The sequence below is a fragment of the Rhinolophus hipposideros genome (assembly GCF_964194185.1).
Source record: "Rhinolophus hipposideros genome assembly, chromosome: 9".
Taxonomy (NCBI): domain Eukaryota; kingdom Metazoa; phylum Chordata; class Mammalia; order Chiroptera; family Rhinolophidae; genus Rhinolophus; species Rhinolophus hipposideros.
In genome coordinates, this window is record NC_138055.1 from 57,363,022 (window position 1) to 57,384,263 (window position 21,242).

Here is a 21,242-nt window from a genome sequence, read left to right on the forward strand (position 1 = left end):
AGTTGAGGCTTTTTGGATTTTACATCAACTTCATTAAATTTTTTTCAAGTTCAATTACTCGAATCATGTATATAAATAAATCACGTATATAAATGAAAACACTTGTAAAATGTTACCATTGTACTTCTATTTTTATTGGTAAAATAGTGCAATTTATCTGGATATAATTATGAATTATGTCTGTCTATAACCTATTTCAATTCATTTCTGCTCTATAGGTTACCCCTAAATGTTTTTTTTTTTTGCCACTAGGAAAAACACTAGACTCATCAGAATAGCTATTGACATAGCAAGATTAGAATATATGGACTTGAATAAAGATTTTCTTCTCAGCTGTTCTCTTCATGGGTTCCTTAGTTTAGTAAGAATATTGCTTTGACCATGATACTGTGCTCCAAAAATTATTTTTCCACCATTGAAATTTTAGTTTTTACTGTTGCACTTTTTTTTGTGTGAGATGGGTAGAAATCTTGACAATATTGGACCTCTGATTGGAATTAACTGATTTTTCTCTTTGAAACTTCAGTGATGGCACTGATAGAAAACTGACCATTTTTAACTGTGAAGTTTTTCTGCTTATGGAGTTAATCCATACAGCTTTCTCTTTAGTTTTGGTATTGGACAGAAACATTTGGAATATAAAGTAAGTGAAATTAATTTAGAAGAACAGTCTTTTGATCTAAATAAGAAGTTATGCCTCACAGAATGATGCATATAAATATATTTTTCTGCAGCTGAAAGAGTTAAATCTTTATCTTTGGTTACAGGCTCTTTAAAATAAGTTTTGAAGTAGTTGCTGATACTTTTCAGAGATTTGTGTCTGCAGGTTTTCGTGTGGTCAGTGATATCACGATATCCCCATGGTGGATGGTAAATCTCACATTCTTGAGAAATATAAATTCAGTACTTACTGTTTTGTTATTAAGAACTTTAAAAAAATCATGGCTGCCAAACTGTTTATTACAAAATAAAAATAGCATTACCAAATAATAAAACGTCATACAATAAATGACAAAATCACTTAGTAAGAGGGTTCAGACTACTTTTTATGTTGCACTCTATGGCAGAACCGTCCAGACTCTGCTTCTGATTTCCCACATTTCCCACTCATGGGTAATCTGTGGGCCTGACCTCTGGGCATCTAGGATTCTCACGAGCTCATCTACCTGCCCATTCACCAAGCCGTCAGTAGAGGGAGCAATGCAGAATACTCTCCTATACCTGAGATAGGAAGGCATTTCCCTGTGTTTGCATACGTGTATCTTTTATCACATGAGTGAGTGAGGACCCTGTATGCTGTTCTTGAAAGGGAGGTGTTAGTCACGTTGCCTCTGGAGAGGGATAGGAAAAGAGAGATGGTTTCTGTCATCTTTCAGTTAGAAAGCATGTCTTAAAGTTAGATCTCCATTCATTGCATATTGGTTTTACGCAAAGCTAAATGAGAATTATGGCAGAAGCTGGAAGTACAAAGTGGAAGTCTACCAAGCCCATTCTGAGTTATCTTAATGCAACTTTAAGAAAAATACTTTCAGTGGGACAAATGCTAGACTGGTCCCAAGCCAACAGACATAAGCCAGTGATGTAGGAATAGTTTTCTGTGAGTCCCCAAATGATGTAAATGCTGTTGGATCTGCCAGCAGTTTCTGGGTGTAGGCCGGGGTCATGTCTCATGAAGGCGAAGAATGGACACATGGACCAGAGAGAGGCAAAAAGTTGTAAAGGAAGATAGCTTATTAGAGGCAGGAGAAGAGGTTGCAGCTCCTGAGAGGGAGGGGGTCCCGAATGGGGGTGCCCAGTGACTGAGGCAAAAGGCTCTTACTTTTATACCTTCTCTTGCCTGCTTGGGGAAGGGGCTGGAGCCTTTTAATTGAATTCATCTATCGGGTTTGTCCTGTTTCTCCATCCTGAAGGGATTAACGAACCAACCCATTCCTATCTATCAGATCTGCTCCTAGGTCCGGCCAGAAGGGATTTGAGATCATCTATTAACCTCAAGGCATATTCTCATGTCTCTGTCCTGGAGTGAAGGAGACATTCCAGGACCTGGAGTTTCAGGATATGGCTGCTTTCTTGTTTATTCCACCAGGGACCCCCCTATCTACCTAGCAATCATACTAACTAACCTGTCTCACCAGTACTGTCTCAAGGACAATGAGTTATGTTCACTGCAGTTAAGGAGAAGTAACTGCTTTTCTTCACCACGTCTTAGCCCTTTACGTGTTTGAACCTTCCCTCTTTGCCTCAAATTGACCTCTTCTCTAAGCTAAGCATCTCAGTTCCTTCCTCCGTGTATCTTGTCACATACGTGAGAAAGGAATCCCTGTATTGTCTTTTCCTGTCTGAATTGTGAGACTATTCAATGTCCTTCGTGCTGATGAGCTGCTCAACCAGTTGTTTCTACCAGTGTGGATAGTTCCTCTGGCTCTGCCCTTGGACATGATGGGCTATGTGGGGTTTATAGGAAAAAAGAATTCAGGGACAAGATGGGCAGCCATTTCATGCTCCCAATGCTGTCTGGAGAATAGATGTGATTCCCCACCCTACCCCCCACACCCAAGCCCAATCCTGTTTATTTTATTTCTGTCCTGTACTATATTCTCTGCCAGGCCACTTCAGGAGCTCTCCTGGGCACGTGAGTCTGTCCCAAGTTCTCTAAAAGCTGGTGCAGAGGATGATGATGGTCTAGCTTACCTCTACTGTGGTCTAGCTTACCTCCACTCTTCCTTTAACCTACGGCATGGATATGCCTACTACACTCAGTTTTTCTTTTTTTTTTTTTTTTTGAGACTCAAGTTTTCTTGATAACAAATATTTTATTGATTCAAGAACTATTTTTTAAAAATTTGTTTTACATTAACCAGTGTTTAAAAAAAACTATTCTTTTTTTTTTTTACACTCAGTTTTTCTTATAAAACTCGTGTGTGTATAACCTGCTACTGTAAATGAGCAACTTTTTAATGGTAGAAAAAGAAGAGGCACACATTATCCTGAAGACAGAATTGAAATTATTTCTTAGACTTCGTCTACTGCTTATTTCCACAAAACATGCTCTGTGCCCTTATAGGGCTGCTGGTTGCTCTTTTGTTTAGATGCCTGCTGTATAAACTATCAGGCATGAGGAACACACTATCTACTCTGTTGCTAAGGATGCCTCCCCAGATCTCCTTTTCCTACCTCACCTGTGCTTATTACATTCCTGCCTAAATTGCTCCAGGAAGAGGGTGTAAACATAGGGTGGTATCAAAGAGGTGAGTGCAAGACTGGACAACTTTGCAAAGTGATCAGACAGAGCTGGAGATTGTAGATGGTGGTGTAAGTGAGGCCTTTCCCACTCTGCACCCATGAAAATGATGCAGAGTTTACATTTGCTAATAGAATGCTATTGTTGGTCAGAATCTCTGCAAGCAAATGTTTCCAATCCCTTCATTTTACAGAAGAGAAATCAGAAGTTGAGGGAGGTGTCGGAGGGTAGAATATGGGTATCTTGACTGCTTGTCACAGTGTCTTATTATTCATGGGTACCTGGCATCATAGAAGTTGGGGGACAGAAGAGAAAAGAGTAGCGATGTTGGAAAGAGCATTGGTCTGGGAGTCAGGAAATTTGTGTTCTAGTACCAGTTCTGCCACCAAATATCTGCGTGATGTTAGGAAGTCAATTTCCGTCTCTAAGTATCAGTATCCTTATCTATGAATCGATAGTATTGGAGGTCTCTTACATCTCTAAAGTTCTGTATGCTTGCTTTTCTTGTAGTATTTACTGAGACTTAACAATGAGCTAGATCCTATGCCAAACACATAATCATGTTTGACCTGTAAATGATCCTGAGATATATTCTATTATTGTTCCATTTTACAGTTGAGGAATCTGGAGAGCAATGAGGTTAAGTAACTTGCTAATAACAATGTTAAGTGGGAGATTTTGGACCATAACTCCAAAGCCCATCCAATGGGTGGAAAATGAATGTACGTCTGTGTGTGTGTGTGTGTGTGTGTGTGTGTGTGTGTGTGTACGTACAAATGAAGGAGCTTCTGAATCTGCAATATTCACTGGGGCACTGGGAAGGGTGTCTAGTAACAAAGAGCTGAGTAACTTTGATTTGAGTCCCACAAGCAGATACAAGATATAAGTTTTGAATACATTTGTTGACCGCTGATGCCAATTGAAGTCTTTGTGCAGATTGTCGAAATGAAGTTATTTTCTTATAGAGCAGCCAGGCACATGCTGCATAGCTCTTAATTCATAGACCTCAAAGCACTTACCAATCACTTCAGCTTCATAAAATGCCTTTGTTCCCTGTCTCCTGCAATCACATTTCCCTGATTGCCTCCTCAAGTTAAAATATTTTTCTCTACTCTCATAAAAAAGATGCTAAAAATAATAGGCAATATTATAATAGGCAATTCATAATCAGAGAATTGATTTAGGATCTATTATGACAAGCAAGCAAAAGTGAAATTTTAATGAAGGCTTTCGAACAACACTTTTTTCTCTTTGATTGCTCAATAGACTGACAGTTTGTCGTTTTTAAAAGGGTTTATATTTTGCACTGTCATTATGCTAGGTGTAATGCCGTATATACTCCTGTATGAGGTGATGTCTCAAATAGAACATAACTGAAGTTTTCCATCTCCCAAGGAAAAATGTTTGTAGCATTACTTCTTGAAGTGCATCATTCTTAAAAAAGCAGTAATCCTCAAACTTTTTTCTTTATTGAGGAATAATTTACATACAGTAAAACAGATCTTAAATTCAATAACTTCTGATAAACATATACACTGGTGTTATCAAATTGAGACACAGAACATTTTTATTATCCTTACAGGATTTCATGTGCCCCTTTTAAATCAAATCGCCCCACCCAAGACAACCACTGTAGCTATGTTTTTTGCTTATTCTTCAACTTCATGTAAATAGAATAATTAGTAGACATATTGTTTTGTAATTTATCTGTGTTGTTGCATGTATTCATAGTTTTTTCCTTTTTTTTCAGATGAAATATCCATTCTTTCTTTTTCCTATGGGAGATAGAAACTTACATAAATATCAAAACTGCATGCTGTTGGCATCCTGAAAAACAGAGTTTTCTTTGATTTTTCTTTTTAAAATTTTTATTAAAATATAGCTAACATACAATATTATATTAGTTTCAGGTATACACCATAGTTATTCAACATTTATATGCATAAAGAAATAATTATCGCGTTAAGTCCAGCAACCATCTGACACCGTACCATGCTATCACGGTATTATCGTATTACTGACAATCGTATTATTGACTATATTCCCTATGATGCACATTACATCGAGTGTACAGCATAGTGTTTAGACATCCCCCTAACTAGTTTAGTACTTACCCAGTACTATACATATTTATTATCGTATTATTGATTATATTTCCAATGCTTTACATCCCATTGACTTTTTTTTTTTTCATTTAAGACAGGGAATACTTTATTCAAACCCATCAGAGAAATGGACAGGTTGGGTCTGTAACAAAACAACCTGTTTTAAAGCATAGGCCAGTAATTGTATCCATTGACTGTTTTCAACTGTATTGCATTGACTGTAACTTTCAATTTGTATTTCTTAATCCCTTCACCTTTTTCACCTTGCCCCCAACGTCTCTTCTATCTATCACCCTCTTACATTATAGTAAAATAAGACCGGGTTTTATATTAATTTTTGCTCCAAAAGACGCATTAGAGCTGATTGTCCAGCTAGGTCTTATTTTTTGGGAAACATGGTAATTATTACAATATTGTTGACTATATTCCTTATGCTATATACCCTACATCCCCATGAGTACTGTGTAACAACCAATTTTGTACTTCTCAATCCTTTCCTCTTTTGCACCCAGCCCCAAACCCCCTCCCATCTGGCAACCATCAAAACATTCTCTGTATCTCTTTGTTTGTTTTATTTGTTTGTTTATTTTTTCCTTTAGTTTCCACTTATAAGTGAAATCATATGACATTGGTCTTTTGCTGTCTGACTTACTACACTCAGCACAATACCCTCTAGGTCCATCCATATTGTCTCAGATGGCAAGATTTTATTCTTCTTAATGGTTGAGTAGTATTCCAATGTATGTAAGTATCACCTCTTTTTTATCCATTCATCCATTCAGGGACACCCAGGTTGCCTTCATATCTTAGCTATTGTAAATAAGGCTTCAATGAACATATGGATGAACATGTCCTTCAAGGTAATGTTTTGGATTTCTTCAGATAAATACCCAGAAGGATTACTGGATCCTTCTTTGTTTCTTGTTATAGCCTTTGTTTTAAAGTCTATTTTGTCTTTTATAAGTATTGCTACACCAGATGTTTTTATTTCTTTATTTCCATTTACATGAAATAACTTTTTCCATCCCTTTATTTTCAGTCTGGTTGTATCTTTTGATCTGAAGTGAGTTTCTTGTAGGCAGCATATATATGGGTCTTGTTTTCTTATCTACCTATTCAGCCATCTTGTGTCTTTTGATTGGAACATTTAACCCATTTACATTTAAAGTAATTGTTGATAGATATGTAGTTATTGCCATTTTAATCACATTTTTTATCTTATTTTTTTTTTTTCTTAAAGAATTCTAAGATTCCTTGTAATATTTGTTTGGTGGTGATGAACTCCTTTAGCTTTTTATTGTCTGGGAAGCTTTTTATCTGTCCTTTGATTCTAAATGATAGCTTGCTGGGTAGAGTAATCTTGGTTGTAGGGCCTTACTTTTCATCACTTTGAATATTTTGTGCCAATCCCGTCTGGCCTGTAAAGTTTCTGTTCAGAAATCAGCTGACCGTCTTATGGGAGCTCCCTTGTAGATAACTACATGCTTTTCTCTTGCTGCTTTTAAGATTCTTTCTTTGTCTTAAAACTTTGGCATTTGAATTACGTTGTGTCTTGCTGTGGCCCTGTTTGGGTTCACCTTGTTTGGGATTCTCTGCGCTTCCTGGGCTTGAATATCAATTTCCTTCACCAGGTTAGAGAAATTTTTCATCATTATTTCTTCAAATAGGTTTTCAATTCTTGCTCTTTCTCTTCTCCTTCTGGTACCCCTATGAGGTGAATGTTGGTATGCTTGATATTGTCCCAGAGGCCCCTTAAACTGTCCTCATTTTTTGGATTCTTTTTGCTATTCTGATTGGATGTTTTCTGCTAGATTATCTTCTAAATCAGGGGTGTCCAAACTGCAGCCCACAATCCATTTTTTATTGGCCTGCAGCAAATTCCAAAAATATATTTAGTTTACTTAAATAAACCAGGTGAGGCAATATGTGCTTCACCTCGAGTGAGTGGCCCGGCTCTTTGTGTATTTTATTGCATATGGCCCTTGGTAAAAAACGTTGAAAAAAGTTTGGACACCCCTATTCTAAATTATTGATCTGATACTCTGCTTTATCTAATCTGTTTTTTTCTGTAATGTATTCTTAATTTCAGTTATTATTATTTTCTTTATTTCTGACTGGTTCTTTTTTATGATTTCTATATCTTTGTTGAAGTTCTCCCTGAGATCATTGAGCATCCTTATAACCAGTGTTTTGAACTCTGCATCTGGTAAGTTGCTTGTCTTTATTTTGTTTAGTTCTTTTTCTGGAGCTTTGTTCTGTTCTTTTATGTGGGACATGTTTCTTTGTCTCCCATTTTGGCTGCCTCCCTGTGTTTATTTCTATATATTAGGTAGGGCTGCTATATCTCCCAATCTTAGTAGAGTGGCCTTATGCAGTATGTGATCTGTGAGACCCAGTGTTGCAGTCTCCCTGGTCACTAGAACTGGGTGCTCCAGGTGTGTCCCTTGTGTGGGTTGTATGTGCCCTCCTGTTGTAGCTGAGCCTTGATTGCTGCTTGCACATCAATGGGAGGGATTGACCCTCAGGCTCATTGGTTGTGAGGACTGGCCATGACTATAGTGAAAGAGCTGTTGTGGAGAGGCTGACCCTATGGAGCAGGATTCACTTTAGCAGAGCTCTGTTGCCTGCCCAGTGTGCCCTTTGGATGTGTCATCCTTGGAGGCAGCTGGGTAATGTTCCAGCTCAGTTTGAAGCTGGACACTGGTATGCCAGCCCCAGGGCAACCTGGAAGATGACCCGCTGTAGGCCAAGTTCATCCACATCATGTGCCCTGCTGGGACCACCTGGCATGAGCCACAGAGCAATCCCCATACTTTGCTTAGAGGTGCCTTGAAAGGCCAAGCCATGAATCAAGACTGGCTACCACTGGTGATGGGCTTAGGATGCTCAGCCAGAGGTATGGGACATACTGTAGCCAGAAGCTGCTTCTGTGGGTTTTTGTGAATCTTTGAGAGACTTTAGGAAAGTCTGCATCATGAGCCAAGGTAGGCAGTTTATATGAAAAAGCTACTGGAAGTGGCTTGGGTGTCCTCAAAACTTGGGTGGGACAGGGTCCCAGAATCACCAGGGTGGAGCCAATGGTGTTAGCCAGTTGATGGAGACTCAGATATTGCAGCTGCCTGCGTATGCATGCCAGGAAGAAGGAGGCTCAACAAAGAAACCATGGCTTCCACCAGCTTCTCCATCCAGGAGAAAGCTTTCCCATTAGGCTTCACCCTGCAGCCAGACAACTCAGTTTCTCCCCTGTTCTGTCCCTGTTGCCTTTTGAGCTGCTGCCCCAGCACTGGAACTCAGAGTCAGTGAGTCTGTCAGCAAGTAATTCCATGCACGGTCCCTTTAAGAGGAGTACCTGTGATTCCAGACACCCTCTGTCTCACTCAGCCACAGTCTCTTCTGGTTTTCACAACCAGAAATTATGGAGATATTTTTCCCTGGCACTGGAACCCTGGGCTGGGGAGCCTAGTGTGGTGCTGGGACCACTTTGTTTAGTTCTTTTTCTGGAGGTTCCCAGGGGAACCTCTGTAGCTGAGCTATCCCTCTCGATTTTTAATGGTCACACGTGGGTGTGGACCAATCCATTTTGCACCTCTGCACCTCCTACCAGTCTCAAGGTAGCTTCTGTATGTCCTTAGTCATAGAGCTTTGGTTTAGCAAGATTTCAGGCAATTCTCAATGATGGCTGTTCTGTAGTTTAGTTGTAATTTTGATGTGGTCATAAGAAAAGGTAAGGACAGCATTTACCTACTCTGCCATCTTGACTGGAATCCTCTAGTTTTTTCCTCTTTATTGCTGGATAATATTCATATCCCACTGTATGAATATGCCACAATTTGTTTATTCACTTAGCTGTTAGTGGATGTTTGGGTTGTTTTCAGTTTTTGAGTATTATGAATAAAGGTACTATGAATATTCATGTATAAATGTTTGTGTGGATATATGTTTTAGGTATAAACCTAGGAGTGAAATTGCTGTGTGTGTGTGTGTGTGTGTGTGTGTGTGTGTGTGTGTGTGTGTTTAACAGTTCTCAAATTTTGCATTTTGGTCCTACCTACAGAAAATAGCTTAAGAGATTTGTTAACATTTCTTTATACACACACACACACACACACACACATAATGTTTTATATATATATATATATATATATATATATATATATATATATATATATATATATATATATATATATCAGGATGTTCCTGATATCCAGGATCTGATTTATTTATTTTGGAGGGAGCTTGACTTGGACTTTGAGCCATCTCAGATCATGGAAGACATCCCTTTAGCTAGACAGCTGGTTACTTTTTTTAATTGATTATTGATAAATTTATCAGTAATTTGTTTAGAGTCTAAGATATCTAAGTCCTAAGTGCTGGGATACAATAATATGTGATTCCTACTCTGTAAGAGCTCACAGTCAAGTGGGGAAGACAAAAATATAAACAGACAGGAACAGCATCAGGAAAATGCTGCCATGGCTAGTAGGTCAGCAGGGGCATTAGACATTTGAGTTGAGTCCTGACTGATTTCTAGAAGTCCAATTGATGGCAGGGATGTGAGGCATTGCAAGGGGTGGGAACATACAGCTTGATGTATGAGGGGAAATTCATGTTAGAATGACTTGGGTGGACATCAAAAGGTAGGCAAGAATTGGATTGTGAGAGGTTTTGCAACTTCTTTAGATGCATGGTTATAGATATAGAGATTTTATAAAAGGAAAACAATATCACAAATTACTGTTGGCTGCACTGTAAAGAGAATCCCTTACAAATCCAGTCTTTTGAATAGCTATCACATCACATTAGATTAACCAAAGTGTCAAGAAATTTTATGTTCTATGGCTACACTGGGGATCCAGGCACCAGTGCCTCTGTTGGGACTCTTGTTCTCCATGGGGACAATCCTGTTTGTTTCTCCCTCCAAGGAGTTTTTTCCTACTCACATCCTTGGTATCAGCAATATTAGCATATTGTGATAAGGAAGATTCCTGTCTCCATCCCTTACTGACACTACCACCATTTTTCTTTCCACCCTACGTCTTCCAGAAGAACAACAATAACTCCCTTCCCCCCATGCCAAGGAGCTAAGGAAAAATAAAATCTATTCCCAGACCATTTTCTTGTGTTCAGTCATTAAATCTGGCCAGTCTCCTGCCCTCTGGCCCCAAGGAGTGTGCCCTCTGGCCCCAAGGGGAGTGCCAGGCCACTCAAGAAGGTGAAACCCTGCAATAATTCACCAGGGACTATAAAGACAAAACCCACAGTTCAGTAGCAACACTGCTACTCCATCCCCTATTGGGTTCTTTTGATGACACCTTCCTCTCTGCTTCTGCCCTGTCCCCAATGTTTTGGCTGCCAGTTTGAGAAAGAAAAAGTGTTAAAGAATGACCTTTATAGTGGGCATCCTCCTTATTGCATTTCCCAGGGTGACCGTTCTATGGCCTGAAATAAACTTGGGAATTCCTAGCCATGTCCTTGAGGCATAGATGGTGCTGACTTGTTCTCTATCTTCACTGAGGCTCCAACAAAGGGAAATGACTCAAATCGCAGCAGAAAGTGTTAGGTTAACAACACGTAGGACCCTATAATTGTCTACCCGAGAGCATGGTAAAAATCGTCTCCTCAAAGTAGTCCTGGAGCTTTAAAATCCATTTGAATGATAATAGCAGAACATTCATTTGCTCATTCATTCATCAGCTATTTTCTGAGCTCCTGATTACATCAAGTGCTTTTCTAAAAGTTGGGTAAACAGAAATCATTAAGATTTGATATTTGCCCTCATAGACCTCTCAGTCTAGTTGGAGAAACATGTGCAGACCCATGTAATATATCACAAGGTGTTGAGTCTTATTACAGATTCTTGTAAAGGGTACTTGAGAAGCAGTAGATGGAACACAAAACCACCTGGGAGGGTTAGGCAAGTTCTCCTAGAGATGCTGATGCAGAGTTGACCCTTGAGAACATGTAGAAGTTCACCAGGTGAACCTAGGGCAAAAATCCTGTGTCCTTCTTCTCCTGACCTAGACACGTATGGGAGCACTGAGGTCCAGCGTGGAAGGGGTGCCGTTAAAAGTGGGGAAAATGGGAGACAGAGGACACAGTTTTTCCCATTAAACACCTATGACTGATATTAGTCCAGGTAAGAGTGAAATAGGTAACCTGTGGTGGGCAGAAGTGGCAGGAGATTGTTTTCAAAGTGAAGATCACAATGATACAAAATCTGTACAGTGCCAATTTCTGGTGAGAATTTCGGTGGCCATTATTCTCCACTAGGGCCGTTCTCTGAGTTCCACGTGTCATTGCCCAATGTTGCACAGAATCCTTGATCATGACCTTGGAAGGGATGTTAGCAAGAGATTTTCTAGCCCTCCAACGTTTTCAGTTGCTTGTATTTATTTATTCATTTTCCAGTTTTATTGAGATATACCTCCAATTTTATAGTTAAAGAAACTGAATTGCCAGTGTCAGAGTACTGAACTGGCACCGGTGTGCATGTCTTCTTGGCCAGCAATCTGGTCTGAGATAAAAGCAAATGATTAGCCATTTGGTTGGTGGCACCTCTGGAGAGTGAAGGAGGGTAGGAAGGAAGCCGGTTTTGATCATCAATACTCAGGATAGTTTGGGGAGGGTAAATCTGGCTGAGGACACACATGGACCTCAGCAACATACAGGACTGCTCAGTGTGGGCATGTGGGCTGTAAAGACAGATCCATCCTTTGAGCCAAATAGTGAGGAAGAGTTTGTTCCTTGGGACCTTGACCACTGTTTTTGTCTGGCTTATAGTCTTTATCTCCAAATAACAGACCCATCTCTGGAGCCTTAACCCAGCCTGGTTCCAGATTGCTGCAATGTCCTCCTTCCAGGCAGTCTCAGGGACCTTATAATGCATTGTCTGGGGTGGTGACCGTAAGACTCTCTGTTGGGTGGACTCTTCTTTAGAGCTTATATTTTGTGGGAGAAACAACATGGGGATGATAGAACCTCAGCGTTTTAGAGCTGGAGTACAGACCTTGTAAAAGTAGATACAGAGAATAAGAGAAGAGGCTATACATTTACAAACTTGGACTCTCAAGGTACATTTGAAAAGGGCCTGGTTTGCTTTCTATTTGCTGGGCTATATATGCTCTCTTCTCTTTCCCTTCATTCGTCACCACCTCAATCAGTTACATGCTTCATGGGTATTTTGACAGCAACAACAGAGTTGTACGGAAAAACCAAACCATAATAGTGAATTAAACAAGATGGAAACTTATTTCTCTTTCCAGTAAAGTCTGGGTGGATGGATCAGGGATATGCCACTTCGTAGTGTCAGGCTCTTTCTATTTGCTTGAGCATGTGTGACTGTTACCTCATGGTCCTGAATGGAAGTCCTGTGTTCTAGGTTGCAGGAGAATGGGACAAAGAAGAGGCAAAGGGTGTATTCATGTGCTTCCTCTTAAGGATGGTAAATGAAACTACAACATAGCAGTGTTGTCTGCTTTCCACTGGCCATAATGTAGTCACATGCCCACACTTAACTGCAAGGGAGTCTGGGAAATGTAGTATTTATTCCAGGTAGCCAAGTGCCTCGTTAAAAACTGGGAGGCCTTACAGCAATTTCTGCCACATACATATTATCTTACTTGATTCTTACAGTAACTTAGTGAGATGGGTGTGGTTGACACCTTTTTACAAATGAGGAAAGTAAACATCAAAAAGGCCACGCAGATGTAGGTGCCAGAGCCAGAACCCAGGTTGTCTGATTACTGAGTGTCTCCCAACATGTTACATAGCCCCAACGTTTAGCACATGCTTCACACAGTCAGTACTCAGTAAATGACAGTTATTTCTATTTCTACAACCATACATAATGTAAAACAGAGCTCTATTATTTTCTTGGATTATTTTAGGCCTCCTTTTAGTTCCTGGTGTGCCAGTTTTCTGCACTGTGCACCCTTTTTAATACAGCAAAATGACTTCAGCCCCATGACAAGACCATTTCTTTTCCCAGATCTACTTAAATATTTGAATTTCTTGGATCTGCATTTCCTTCCAAAGTGAATCAAGTCAATGGTGTATGAAGGACAATGGATATTCCCAGTTCTTAATAATTGGATAGGTTTTCGCATTTTGGTCTTGTTAGTCAATTCTGGGCAGCACAACTAAATAAGGAGAGAGGGAGCATTCAGTTAAATAGCTCCTCTCCCAGCCTCCAGCCTCTTTCTTCAGCACTGGAATATTGTTGGATGAGAGGTTTCCTTTTTTTCTGCCTGAGGTAGCCCATGTGCATTGGCTTAATTGATTTGTAGGAGTTCTGTTTCTATAGGCCAAAGGTTATGAGATTACATTAGGAAAAAGGTTAATGCAACTGGTTGAATTATTGAGTTAATTTACTGATTAACTTGCGTAAATCTGGCCTAGAGGTGGCTAACAGCAATTGATTGCCTTGTGAACTGCTCTACCTTCTTAGTTTGCTTTTTAAAATCACCTTATCCTGTGCCTGAAAATGTACCATGGACACCAAATGAAATATTAATTCTCTGGAATTCAAATGCATTGTCTTACGCTTGTTAATCTTCTGATAGCCATTTAGATATTACCTGACTAAAAGAAAGGTCTTGGAGTCTATACATATTTAAAAAGCCACTTTATTATGGTCATAACATTTTTCTCACCATCAAATTTTCTCTCCTCTTTATGTCCGCTTTAGGTCTTATCAAAGAAAGTACAAGTCCAGAGTGTTTTGTACAAAAAAGGACCTGCATATACAAACAGAATATCTACTTATTGAATTGAATAATTTATCTCTACACCCTCACACACTTTGTAAAGAAGTGTTTTATTTCCATACCTCAAATAGTAAAGCTGCTTCTGAGAACCTTGGTCATTGCTTTACACAGAGACAGTGGGAAATGTGAAAATGTGAGTACGGTCTCTGTGAGAAGAAGTAGAGAGTGGTGATTGGGACCCTGGCCCTTGGCACTGCCTGTCTACCTTTGAATCTGAGCTTCTCCACTTGCCAGCCATGTCATCTTAGGCAATTTACTTCATTTCATTATGTTGCAAAGTATTATCTATAAGTTAGGGCTGGTAGTAATACTAACTAGCAGGGTTTTGAGGATTAAAAATAGCACATATTATGTTTAGACAATGCCTGACACATAGTATGTGTCACATTAAGTGCATGCTACAATCATTTGGTCTTTTTCTCTAAGGCTTGTTTGTTTTTACTGAGCATGAACATTAATAAAAGACATACAGAATCCCTAAAATGGCCTGAAAGATACATAGCACCACTCCAAATGGCCTGATGTAGTCTCTGATTAGGCCATTTATCTTTCAGGATGCCTGTGGGCTCATGTGACTTGAGGCCAGGGTGGAGTTGTAAAGTGTGAGGGCTTTTGGACTCAAACAGATTAGGGATTAAATCTTGGCTCTGCCACTTGTAAACTGGGTGATCTTGTCTTGGGCCGGTCACTTAACTCCTTCTGAGCCATGGTTCCTTTACCTGCAAGGACTATTGGGGGAAGGAGAAAAAGAGGCAAAGTACGGAAAGCACTTTGCACAGTACCTGGTCCATGGTAAGTGCTCAATAAAAGGTAACTTTTGACTACCACGTGTGATCAAAAACTGCAGTGAATGTTGCTGCCGAGTGCCATCCAAAAGTTGATGTTAATTGTGTTTTTTGACCTTGATGAAATTGTGCAAGCTGAGTTTGTACCCGGGAACACTATGGTGAACTCTGAATATTATAAGGGTTTATTAGAGTGGTTAAGAAACGATGTGTGTAGAAAACAGCCTGAGAAAATGGGCAGTTTCATCCTCCATCATGACAATGCTTTGTGTCACACATCATTACTGGTATGGCAATTTCTGTCAAATAAAAACATTTTGGTGTGTCCGCATCCACCTTATTCACTGGATATGGCACTGTGTGACTCCTGGCTCTTCCCCAAAGTCAAAATGACCATGAAAGGTAAACGTTTTGAATTGATTCAGGACATTGAGGCAGCCACGAGAGCGCAACTGAAGACACTCATGAAAGAGGACTTCCAGAACTGCTTCAGAAAGTGGCAAGAACAATGGGATAAGTGTGTTCGAAGCAAGGGGAGTTATTTTGAGGGGGATTAATGGCAATGTGTCTTTTACTTAATAAATTTTTAAATTTAATTATCCACCATAGTTTTTCATCACAACTCATAAGTTTTCATCACAACTCATAAGGAGGGAGACAATCCAAAAGCTTAGTAAGTGTGGAATATTTTCTAGGAACAATTTCTCCCTTCATGTTTTTATTTTCCCTGGATATAAAGATAAAAAAAATCCTTTGCTGAAATAATGTCTCAAAAAGCTACTGATGTTAACTGCACGTTGCCTCGTTAAATTCAATTATTCAGGGTAGGTGGGAAACCTTTTGACAAATCAGACCAAATTACAGCTGACGCATAAGACTATAACATGCCAATTCACAGCACAGAGGAACTCCACTGTAGGGCCTATGTCTGTGCACATAGAATTAAAAACCCTACCTTCTTCTAAATCACCATTTTGATGGAATTTTTAAACTTTTCAAACAGTTGGGTTTATTTTTTGCCATGTTACAAGCTAAGGTACAAATTAAGCTATACACAAATTTAAATGCAAAATCACTATTGTTGATAATTTGCCTCCATTTTTGTACAATATACTTGTAACTTGTGAGGTGGGAGCGTGGTTACATGTACAGTGTTGACTACAGCGGCCTTGTAGCCCTCACATGACTGCTAACGTAGTTGTCTTATATTTTGCATAACACATCACCATCAAGAAATATCTATTGCATTTTGTATGCAAGGTAGCATGAAAACTCAGAAGGAAACTTAAAGCAATGACTTAAAAACTTGTCTTAAATACATGGCTTTTTATTTGAACCCAGTTCAAATAATTCCCCAGTAGGAAAATAAATTCTCAGATGGGACATGATGTGAAAAGCGACGGGGAAAATAATGAAGCTCCAGCAGCCTGGGAACCACGCCCTGGACCTCCCCTCTCTGTTTGCTTCCCTGGATACCATCCATTCCTGTCCCAGAAGGTATATCAGCTTTCTGGAGAAACCATGTGGTCACTAGCAATGGCTCCCTGTGTGCTGCTGGTCATTGGAGACAGACATTAGTGGCAAATTTTGCTAAGTCCATTCAGACTGTTCAATAAATGTCACCTAATGATTAGAAGACTTTAGTAAGGAGTTCCAGTGTTTCAATATTGACTTCATTGTTAGTCTTTTTATTTTGAAAAATATTTACATGAAAACTATTAAAACAGATTAAAAAGATTTATCATGAAAAATTAGAAAATACATAAGAAGGTAAATAAGACCCACAAACATAAATAGATTTATAAATACTATTAATATCATGGTGGGTATCTTGTAAGGACTTTAAAAAAACATATGGTCTGGGAACTAAGAAAACTTGGAATGGCACCATATTATTTTCAGTGAAAAGTGCTAAAACTGAGTGCTCAGGATTAACTGGTCTCCAGTTCCAGCCTTTTCTCTGCCCTAATCACCTTTTATATACACTACTTTGCTCATGTTGTTTTCCTCACCTCACTCTCTCTCACTCAAACATTTTAAGTTTAAATCTAACCTGCTATTGCAATATACTACGAATAGTGATAATAGTTACCATTTATTGTTAGCCAATTATGTGCTAGGCACCATGTTAGGTTTTCTAACATTCCATTCTCACAACTGCTCATAAGACAGTTACCCTCATTTAACAGATTAAAAGAAAGATTAAATGCAGTGAATTGATTATCTTGTCCAAAGTCAAATGTTAAGTGCAGACTGGAAAAATCAGACTCCCACCTGACATTTAAGGCCTTCTTCCAACTGGACCCTGCTTCTATTCAGAAACCATATACTCTGGCCCAATAGGTCTATTTCCTGTTGTTCTCTAAACTTTCCGTCAGAATTCTGTGTATTACTGTCCCATTCCATAAGACCCAGTTAAGTCCCGTCTTTATCCATCCACACATTCACTGAACATTTACTGCATACCTCTGTGTGCCAGGCACTCAGCTATGTGACACTGTGGATCATTTCTCAGCCTATGCTGACTGTTCCCCAATTATCAGATCTTTCTTTGGTATATTTTGTCCCCCCAGTTAGATTGTAAACCAATGATTCTCAACTAGTGGTAGTGCTCTCCCTTTAGGAAACATTGGAATATGTATGACAATCTTTGTTATTATAGTGACTATGTGTAATGACTATAATATATGTTACAATGAGGTGCCACTGGTATTTAGTGCCCGGAGGTCTGGGATATTAAGTTTGCACAATGGATGAAATAATCCTTCACAATGGAGAATTGTCCCACCCAAAATGACAATAGTGTCCTCCTCCAGAAACACTGCTACAAATGGATCTAGGGCAAAGATCTTTCTTTTAATAAACCCTCTGTGCCTTTATGAAGTCTGGTATCCAACTCATAGAAAGTGTTGGTTGTCTATAATGATGATGTTCTCTTGGTTAACCAAAAAGTTTAAGATAGATTTAGAGAGAGAGAGAAAGATCAATTGACTCATTCATAGAGATGTGGAATGTGATGATTTCTAAGATTGATTTAGATGAAAGAAAATTATGTTTGCTGAAACAAATAGAAAGTTTCTCCCTACCCATTTGTGAACCCCTGTGTCTATAGAGATATAGAAACTCCTTCCTGAGTTCATAAAACATTCCCTCCAAATAATTCTATTTATTTCTTAAAGGAAGTCGTAGAGTTTGCCACTGTTACTAAGTTTACGTCTACTTGTTTTCTAGTCACCAGGCCATGAATCAGGGCCACAACCTCTGCAAGATCCATTAGTTTTAAGCAGATTAATAAGATGCTTTGATAAAAGGTAGTTGAGAGAAATTATATCCTCATCTGTAGTGGATATTTCTTATTACTTGGTTATCCAGTATCTGATTTCCTTCTTATTCTTGTGGAATCCTTCATCAGGTATAGACCTGGAAATCATCTATTTTTAATTTTACTGGTAGGATCTTTTGCCTACAAAGGCAACAACATTTGGAAACTTGGTAGAAAAAAATGAGGAAATTGAAGTATTTTAATTTCTTCTTAAACTTTAGTAAGGTCTTTCTAAAAGGGCTATGCTTAACCTGAAATTGAAAAGAGAGAAGGAACCCTCCTACCCCAAAACTTTGTAAAAGGAGGCCTATTATATAGTAGTTTGTATTCCAGAATGGTTTAAGGTCTAACAGGGTTGAAAAATCTCTCTCCCAAGCTTAAGTTAGTGCAAGCAAAAGCAAGGGAGCAAAAAGACTTTGCTGAAAATGAGATCGGAGCTGAGGGAAGCCCGATTCCTGCAGACTCACCCAGACACCTCTCTGCTGCTGAGCAGAGAGAGTTGCTGCTCTCGTGAAGATGGAGCAGGGATGGAGCCTTCCCTGCACAGTCTGCTTGGAATTGGCCCAATGTGAAGACCATTAAATCAAGGGTTATAGCAGAATGTTAGAAGGAAAAAATTCTTAGTCTTAGACTTGAAGTCTATGACTTGGCAAGGTGTCTGCCTTGGTTACTTGTCACATTGATTGGTTCAGGGATAGTCACAGGATTAACACCAATGAGAGGTAAGAAGATGTTTTTGGAGTCTTCTGAAGGGGATGCTTTCCTGAGTTTCTTTGGGTGGTACCTAGAAAGCTGTCCTTTACCTCTGAGCTTGAATAGGAAGCATGTAGCCTTGGGAGCTACTTGTGACTATGACAGAGTTGGGCCTGAAGGAAACTGGGTGTTTCCTACTTGGTTGAGAGGTCTAGCAAGCCGGGCCTAAAACCCTCTTCATCTCTGGACTTTTTAGTTAGGTGGGCTAATAAATCACTTTGCTATTCAATCCAGGCCAAACAGAATTTTCTTTTAGTTGCAACAGAAATTGTCATAAGTAACATCTCTTTTTCTTAGTCATCTAACTTAGAAGCTTGGACTTTTAACATCTGAGAATCTGCAAGGTCTATACCTGTATACCCAAATTGGTTTATGACAAGTCAATGAGAGATTCTTGTAAATGCTGAATATCTAACACTAGGTCCCACCTTCTCCCAAGAATTCAACATCTTAGTTAAGACCTGAATGGTTCTTACAGGTATCTCTAAGAACCCAGGCATTTTCTCTTCCACCTTTATAGTTACCCCAATCAACTCTGTCAGTAACATTCCAATTTAAAGTGCTTTGTGGGGCAAAACACTTCCCAAAGATTTGCCTTCAAACTTTCCATCTGCATTGAGAACTTCTGTCATTATTTCTTCCAGAAGACCTTAGTGAAGTCACTATAACAATCATAATATTTATGCTTTTTTTCCCTTTTCCTTTGGAAAGGTTTGGAGCTAAAAAATTATTTTGAAGTGAATATCATCAAAACTGGTATGCACTTTTCTCAGAAGAGAAAGTTTACATTATTGCACTAAACAGGATATTTATACTTGCAAAATTGCTGTGAAAAAATCTTGTTCCAAAAATGGTGCCAAGCAGTGTCCTGTTAGCTCAGTTGGTTAGAGCGTGGTGCCAATAACACCAAGGTTGCCGGTTCGATCCCCGCATGGGCCACTGTGAGCTGCACCCTCCTTAAAAACAAACTCCCCCCCGCCAAAAAAACCTAAAAATGGTGCCAGATTGCTCTTTAAATGTAAGTAAAGATCGAAAGGAAGCTGCTCATTTAAAAATGTTCAAATGGGTAATTGAGTTATGACTGGATTTCATCATTTTTGACCAAGGAGATTATGTGGGGGCACTGGGTCATGTCCTCTTTCAAGCAGCTGCTTGTCTGGGGGCCAAACCCTCTATATTTACTTACAATGTGTTTGCTCACATTGAGAAAAGAACCCACCTCACAAACAAGGCTCAGACAAGAGCAGTGACATCTAGATGCGTATGGAGGGTTATTTTGAGAAGAGAATTAAGGACAGAATAACTCTTGGTTCAGCTCCAGGTCTTTTGGTTAGTTGGGAAATTTCCACCTAATTGCTTATTTAAAAAAAACCCTAAAATTAGGTCTAACCTAAATGGGAATCACTGCAAGTTGTGCCAAGTGCCTGCTGCACTAGTGAGTGAAAATCCTCTGGTAGGGAGGAGGTGCTCCTTGCTAACCCTAAGAAACAAAAGATCCGCCACAGGTGCAGTTTACTCTTTTTATGAGATTCAACAGTTAGTGTTTATTCAGTGATTTAAAAATGACCTGATGAGATTACACTTTGGGGTAAGTCATCCTGTATGCAGAAAGGAAAAGCATTTTGCTTTGACAACTCTTCTTCTGCTTAAAAATTATGATCTGTGCCCCAGGCTATCAAACATTAGTGCACAAAATTATTCACAAAGGGTTTATGGTTCAAGTGGTAAATCTAGGCATTTGCAAAATGTTGACCCAAGTGAGTCAGCACAGAAAGCTTGATCTTTCACTTTGATGAAAATGTAATTTTATGGATGTCAAGTTGAAGTTCAAAAGTGACGTATCGTGTCACACAGATAAATAGTTTTGCCAAAAGCAATGCCATAATTCATAAGCTCTTGTCTGGCCAATAGTAACTATCAGGCTGATTAAGTGAAGTGCTTGCTAATAAATGCAGTCTTTATTCCATATTATGCATTAGTCTTTTCTGAATAATAAAGATTGCCCTATTTAAGAACTCAAATTTGTGCTGCAAGTCAATATCTAACATAGAAATACTTACAGATGTGCTTCTTTTGCCCTCAGAAAAATTAATTTCAGAATAATACCAAACAATAAAGTGTGAGTATCTGATATGATTCCCTCCTTGGCTCCTCACAGACCAATTGGATAACAATGCTGGGGGCAAAAAAAAAAAAAAAAAAAAAAAGTAAAGGAAAAAAAAAGCTGTTTTTCTTGACCTTCTTTTGGTGCTGAGGAGGAAACAGACTTGT